The sequence below is a fragment of the Schistocerca gregaria genome, chromosome 3 (assembly GCF_023897955.1).
Source record: "Schistocerca gregaria isolate iqSchGreg1 chromosome 3, iqSchGreg1.2, whole genome shotgun sequence".
Classification (NCBI taxonomy): Eukaryota; Metazoa; Arthropoda; class Insecta; order Orthoptera; family Acrididae; genus Schistocerca; species Schistocerca gregaria.
In genome coordinates, this window is record NC_064922.1 from 844,279,250 (window position 1) to 844,287,385 (window position 8,136).

At 38.2% G+C, this 8,136-nt stretch overlaps 1 pseudogene; it reads right to left on the reverse strand.

The window, feature by feature from the left end:
• Window positions 1–612: 612 nt before the first annotated feature.
• LOC126355622 (uncharacterized) lies at window positions 613–2,439 on the reverse strand (annotated as a pseudogene).
• Window positions 2,440–8,136: the final 5,697 nt, after the last annotated feature.

Genomic DNA, 8,136 nt, shown 5'->3' on the forward strand with positions numbered 1-8,136 from the left:
GAGGGGGTGAGTTCTTAGAAATTTAATGTCACCTTGCCGTCTCCAAATTCTGTAGAATAAACGAAGATTGTTTTCCTAATTTATGATAATACTAACTACAATAGTGAGAAAATTTCCGATTCTCTGAAAGGTACGCTGCAAAGATCTTTAAGATTAAAAAGAAATGGGGTAGTTTTAAGGGGGCCTGCTGTTTCATAACCTCCCTCCCTCCACCTCCAATCAATCTGTAGTTGCATCTGAAAGGGACACATCATGAGTCCTGATAGCCAGTATTCACAAGCTGGGGCCCACACCACAAGCTCCATGGATAAAATTGCATTTATTTAGGCATTTTTTCACCTGTAAGATTAGGGCCCTCAAGCCTTATTTTACATCTAACCAGATATCCTTAGGGAGGTTAACATAGCAACATGCACGGATAGGCTGTATGCAGCAGTGGCTCATAGCTAAAATTAGTGGCGATGCTGCTCCAAAGACGTTTTAGCCTTTGTTACAAAATTATGTAGAAGGAAACAATTAAATCTACGTAGAAAATTATTAAGAACTTGATAAAATCTTAAAAGAACAAAAACAAATATTTTTACTTAGTTTAAAAAATACAGTCCATTCTTCTTATTTTAATTCAATAATTTTCGTCTTGATCTCTGGATGATAACTGAGAAAATTTATCTCCGTGGAAAGCGCTGCAAGCACATTTAATCTTCCCAAACTCATTCCCGTTCTTACTATTCCTCTCAATTATGAGAAACAGCGCCCTGCCTCTATGTACATGGGAACTGTCAAGAGGATTTTTATGTTTCGTAATTTCAATATCATCTAAACTGTTTTCCGAGATAAATTTCAGCAGCTCATTTAATTTTCAATTTTCATGAGTATGAAACCCACTACTGAATTCTTTTAGCTCAGTTTGGAGTTTATGTTGTCAATCACTGGACACACTTCAATTATTAGTACTACCTTTCCTGTAGGATGTTCAGTCTTAAAACTAGTGAACAATTTCTTGTTTAACAATTTAGCAGCTACTAAGTGTTCACTATACGTTTATCTGCCCAGTATGTCATCACACATACAACCACACACTTTTTTAGTTTCTGCCATGAGCGTCTTTGAAGGATTCTCTCAGTACTTCGAGTTTGTTAATTGTAAAATAACAGTTTTGAACTTCATTGTATATTCATTAGATTTAAACGCACCAATTTCCCAAGATTGCATTTGGTTATAAATTATTTCGACGTGAGACATAATCTGATTAAGAAAGCACTAACCAAAACTTGAAATTATCATCATTCAGGTGTCGTAACATACCTGCTGCTTCTGCAGAGATTTGTACTGTAGTTGATGTTGATAGAATTTCAGTATGGCAGTCTTTTAAAGGTTGGAAATTTTCATGAATTCCGTTTATTGTCCATATGTCGAAGTTCCGCCTCGTGGAGGCTGGACGTCGAATGGTGAAGCCTATCTGGTTCTTGGGAAGGGACAAATATATTACAAGGAAAAGATAGTGATACGAGACAACAAAATAAAGACAATATGGGTTACAGTGGAGGAGGAGACCGGTAGAACCAGACATGAAGAGGGGCAAATAGCATTAAGGGTAAATGATACATCGGTGACAATGGGTATAGTGTTGCAGAACTTTTTAACAAACATTTTATAACTGTTACTGGAAAGATGATGATGTTAGGTTCTGTAGATGCTGTCATGGGGTACCTCAAACCAGACATTTCAAGTAACTTCCATAATATGAATTTGACCCTCACTACCCCAGCAGGAATAATGTCCATCATAAAATCTTTAAAATCAAAATCATCTAGCGGATATGATTAAATAACCACAAAGTTAGTTAAAGAATGTGATTCTAAGTTAAATAAAATACTAAGCTATCTGTGTAATCAGTCGTTTATCAGTAAAATATTTCCTGAATGGTTGAAATATGCTAAAGTTAAACCACTGTTTAAGAAGTGAGATAAAGAAACAGTGTCAAATTTCCGCCCAGTTTCACTTTTGCCAGTATTCTCAAAAATTATAGGAAAGGTAAGTACAATCGGCTTTATAACCATACTGTCAAAGTCGCAGTTCGGATTTCTAAAGGGTTCTGATACTGAGAAGGCTATCTACACTTACAGTAAAAATGTACTTAATTCATTAGACAATTTATATATTTTGTGATTTGTCAAAGGCATCTGACTGTGTAATTCACAATATCCTTTCAAGTAAATTAGAATATTATGGTGTGACAGGAAATGCTGCAAAATGGTTCAAATCTTATATCTCTGGAAAGAAACAAAGGGTGTTATTAGGAAAGAGACATGTATTAAGCTATCAGGCAGCATCCAACTGGGAATTATTGACATGTGGGGTCCCACAAGGTTCCATCTTATGGCCTTACTTTTTAATGTGTATATAAGTGACTTTTCATCAGTACCATTACGGGATGCCAACTTTGTTTTCTTTGCCAATGACACAAACATTGCAATAAATAGCAAATCAAGTGTAGTCTTAGAAAGATTGGCTAGTAAAATATTTGTGGACATTAATCACTGGTTCTTAGCCAATTCTTTGCCACTAAACTTTTAAAAACACGCTACATGCAATTCAGAACTTGTAAGGGATGTCACATGCGTATATTCCTAACAAATGATAAGCAGATAGAAGAAGTGGGCAGTGTTAAATTCTTGGGATTACAGCTTGATAATAAATTCAACTGCGAGTAGCACAACACAGAAGTGCTGAAGCATCTAAACAAATCTCTGTTTGCAATGCGAATTCTGTCAGATGTAGGGGACATAAAAATGAAAAAGCTGGCATATTATGCTTACTTTCACTCCATAATATCATATGGGATTATATTTTGGGGTAATTCATCAACCCAAGCCAAAGCTTACCGAGCACAAAAATGTGCAATAAGAGTTATAGATGGTGTGAACTCAAGAACATCCTGCAGAGGCCTGTTTTGGGAACCCCCAAAAAGAATGACCCAATTGTAAATAGAATTATTTATTAGGAAGAATGGCTTAACACCAACAAATTGCATACTATATTACTCAGAAAAGACAGACGTTTATAAAAATCCACCATAAATGTTCAATATGTCCTCTATTGGCTGCACGGACGACAGCTAGGTGATAGCCGAATTCATTCCAAACTGAGCGTAAGGTGTCTTCTGTCACTGAAGCTACAGCAGTTGATATTCTTGTTTTTTGTTCATCAATGTCAGTAAGTAAGGGATGAATGTAAACACATTGTTTAACATATCCCCACAGGAAGAAATCACATGGTGTTAAGTCAGGGAACCTAGGATGCCAAGAATGTAAAGCCTGGTCTCGCGGTCGCCATATTTTACATTTACATTTACATTTATACTCCGCAAACCACCCAATGGTGTGTGGCGGGGATTACACGAGACTGGCTGCACGCTCCAGGTCGGCGATCGTAGCGACATCTAGTGGATTTTTTCTGAAACTCTAGACCATGCCGATTACATCTAGCGCTTTAATGAGATTTTCACTCTGCAGCTGAGTGTGCGCTGATATGAAACTTCCTGGCAGATTAATACTGTGCGCCAGACTGAGACTCACACAGGCAAAGGTCCCGAGTTCGAGTCTCAGTCTGGCACACAGTTATAATCTGCCAGGAAGTTTCACATCTCGCACTGTTTCAGCTACATAGTGAAATTTGTCTCAATATTATTACAAGTTAAAATCGGGTCATTCTTTTTGGGACATGCAATGAAAGTAGATCTAATCTGAACTAATCTAATCAAGCGCACAACTGCGAAACACCACGCCGCTGGAACGAAAACTTAGGATAGTTGTCGACAGTGAGGTCAAGGATTGTATAATGTACAAATACAAAGAAAAAATAAAAGAAGAAAGGACTCATTAAATGTTATCATTAATATCAAGTGGAAAAAGGGAGTGCTGCAGTTTCACAGTGCAATCACTGGCTTTATGTAATAATAATAATAATAATAATAATAATAATGACGATAATAATAATATGTATAGAAATGAAAATACAGGCAAAAACCAGCAGTAGTAATTAAAGAGTAATGGAGTGTTTTTGAATTAAGTCAGATGACATCAAAGGACTTAGATTAGGGAATGACACTAAGAATAGTAAATTAGTTTTGCTATTTGCGTAGTATAATAATTGATGTTGAGTAAACCAGAGAAGAAATAAAATGCAAATTGACAATAGCAAGACAAAAGTTTCTGAAAAGGAGAAATTGGTTGACATCTAATATAAACTGAAGTGTGTGGAAGTCGTCTCTGAAACTATTTGTCTGGAGTGTAGTCTTGTACAGAAGTGAAACTCGGGCGATAATCAGTTCAAACGAAAAGAGAATAGCAGCTTTTCTAATGTGGTGATACAGAAGAGTGTAAGAGAATAGATGGAGATCTGGGAGAAAAGAAATGTCACAGCGTGATAGGACTGGATGAAACACACCCTGATGCTTTAAGAAACTGTCAGTTTGACAGTGGAGGGAAGCGTGGAGAGTAAAATTGTAGGAGGAGGCCTAGGCACTATTAGTCTACAGTAAGCAGGTTCAAATGCATAGCTGTGCAGAGATGAAGAGGCTTGCACAGGATGAACTAGAATGGAGGGCTCGATCAAACTAGTCTTTGGAGTGAAGACCACAACCACCCAGCTAGTCATATAGGACTGCAGCAATATCGATCTTAACGACATTGTAAGTAAGTTTCTAATACAGTAACGATCCTTTTGAATGGGAGTAACAAAGTACCAATTGAAATGCGTAGCAACAATACGGAAGAATCGAATCCGGAGGAAAAGTTGATCAGTACAGGGAAGAGCGAGTAGTAATAAGATAAAATTATCAGGCAATGTGAAAGAATAAAACAGAAATAGTTAGGGAAGAGGAAAGCTGGGATAGTGTGGACAGACACGTATTCTTATTTGCTCTTGGACAAAAGGAAGACACCTGGCATATACCGAGAGGACAGCTTGCCTGTGATAGCAGGCAAAGTTTTAACCTTCTCTAGGATATAACCTTGATTTGAATTCGCCGCGCGGGATTAGCCGAGAGGTCTGGCGCTGCAGTCATGGATTGTGCGGCTGGTCCCGCCGGAGGTCCGAGTCCTCTCTCGGGCATTGGTGTGTGTGTGTGTGTGTTTGTCCTTAGGATAATTTAGGTTATGTAGTGTGTAAGGTTGGGGACAGATGACCTTAGCAGTTAAGTCCCATAAGATATCACACACATTTGAACATTTTTTGAACTCCAAATTACTAAGGCGGTAATAAAGGTGATTACGAGACCTGTTCAGAAAATTCCGGAACTTTGCCCACAAAATTTTCTACGCTTACCTTTTACTTGTTGTGCATGGTCTACTCCACAATAGATACACAGCTCCAAACGTCGTTTCCACTTCCGGAAACAGTCTTGGTACCCCTCTTCTTGGATCGCGCGAAGCATCATCTGCAAATTTACTGTTACCTCCTCTATCGTTGCAAGTTTTCCTCCTTTTGCGACGTAACGCAAGATCAGTTATTAATTTTTATAGTTCCAGAGAATGTATCTACTCTGTAAGCACCTCTCTGCTACTTTCACACACTGCAGTCACGCCATATGGCCATGACGCTCGTCTGCAGGACACAGCTCGCCCGTTGCAGATCGTATAAGATTCTGACTGCTTGCGCTGGAGCCCACATACATTCGTACAAGAATGCTTTAATAGAGAAATTGGCGATAGCTCCCTAGCTGTGACGCCTCATACCTCTTAAAATGTTTTTGTTTCTTACAAAATTTTCTATAAAACTTTTACCCTAACTAGTCCGATACTTTCAAGCTCGAATTCAATTAAACTTTCCTAAGTATTAATATATGACATTCTTATATGTGTATATACATCATTCATTATTGTCTAGGGCTGATGACCTACAATCAATTAATTCTAAACATACTTATTACATCATCATTCGATGTAAAGAAAAACAAAAACAATCTTCACAAAAATGTTTAATCGCTCAAAAAGAAACAACACCTTCAATCTTAATATTTTATAACATCGCTTTTTCTTCTTTACACATCGCTATGGTGAGTGTCTGTGTAAAAACATTTTACTCTTTGTACATCACACGCACACTAACAACAACATTGCTTTGGAGAGCGTCTACCTATGAACACTTACACCTTTTACTTTGCTAGCACTCGTTGTCCAACTCATCTTTCTCTGGGTCCTAAGTCATGTGGGCATCCCAGAGAATGAACTGGCTGACCGTTTGGCTAGAGAAGCATATATTTACCCCCTTTCACGATTCCAGCTGCTGATATGTGGATCTACGTCAGGTCTCTTTTTGCTCGAATGTGGAATGCCATCTCGAGCTCTACTGCTCATGGAAATAAACTCTACAATCAACGGGTCTACTGCAGGTTGTGGCTCTTCCTTCTGTTCCTCTCAGTTGGAGTCCACTGTTTTGTGCCTTTAATGCACTGGTCACACCCGGCTGACCCACTGTTTCCTCCTATGTAACGACCCAGCCTCACAATATGGTTGTGGAGCCAGACTGACGATATCTCACATATAGGTGCAATGTCCCCTTCTTTCGGCTCATTATGTTAAGTATAGTCTTCCCAATTCCTTAAATTTAATATTAGCAGACAATCCATGGATGGTTGAACTGGTCCTCAGTTTCCCCTGTGGAAATGATTTTTATTTCCGGATATAAGGTTCTACGTTAGTCTTGGAGCAGGGGTAGGTTGACTGTGGTTAGGACTTCTTTTACAGTCTTGGTCTCACTTTTTATGCCTTTACTGTGTGTATTTAATATTATTTATTTTATAATTTAATTCCCTGACTGGATCCGCCCACTTTTAGCCGCCCCTCTTTCTTCTCTGACCCCATTTGGATCGTGGGACTGATGACCTCGCCATTTGGTCCCATTAATCAATCACTCAGAAGTTGTGACGATTTTATTTCATACAGTCCACTAATTCAAAAAATGGTTCAAATGGCTCTGAGCACTATGGGACTCAACTGCTGTGGTCATTAGTCCCCTAGAACTTAGAACTACTTAAACCTAACTAACCTAAGGACATCACATACATCCATGCCCGAGGCAGGATTCGAACCTGCGACCGTAGCAGTCGCACGGTTCCGGACTGCGCGCCTAGAACCGCGAGACCACCGCGGCCGGCAGTCCACTAATTGTCAACCTATAAAAACACAATTTGTTCATTGTGGTTCCTAAGAAAACCATGAAAAACTATGATTTTTGGGTACCTAAAGCACCAATTATTGGCATGGTTTCCTCTATAATTACTATTCATGGTCAATCTTCGTAATTTTTATCTTATGTTCTTAGGACGACATTTTCTGAGGACCCTGAAATTGTTTTCGATATCATTATCCATTACCGAGATTCAGAGGTTATAAGTTGGCATGACTGTATAGGTAAACTACACGTGTAATATTAGTCAGAAGCATAAATGTAGATTTAACTGATGTGGTGAACATGAGACAAGGGTTCTGATATCGCCAAATTATGTTTTAGTCGCCATATTTTCAGCAACAAAACTTAACGATGTGCTTTCTCTTTGTATTGAGCACTTCGCTTCTATATGGACTGTCTTGACCTGGAAATTATTCGATGGTGCCATGAGGCAGCGTAAGCACCTTACAAATAAAAAAAATTCTTTGTCATATGAAACTCTTTGCACTTTCAAATCAAATACTGCATGTTTTGCATACTATAGGTGCAACCTAAAAATGTTGTGTACTTTAATGTAAAGTAGTGTAATGTGTACTTCCACTGAAAGGGAGAAGATTTTGTGTTAACCTTGTATTGTGCATACGTATTTGTTGTTTATATCTGTCAAAACATGTCAATGTTTCGAACTATGTAAATTAATTGTCAAAACCTTGCTGACTTACAGAATTCTTTTTTATACAAGCAGCACACACCGCTACAACAGCGGAAAGAAGGGAACCAGCTGAAAAATACTTCTGTCAGAGCACAAAAAGGCGTATATGTTCATCTTTAAAGACTGACTGCCTCAATCGTAATGCCACCTTCCTGACCAAAAATTTTGGCATGCAGATATTTTAGCTTTTTTTTTTTTTTTTTTTTTTTTTTTTTTTTTTTTTTTTTTGCTGAAAGAGAATAGCTGAGAGA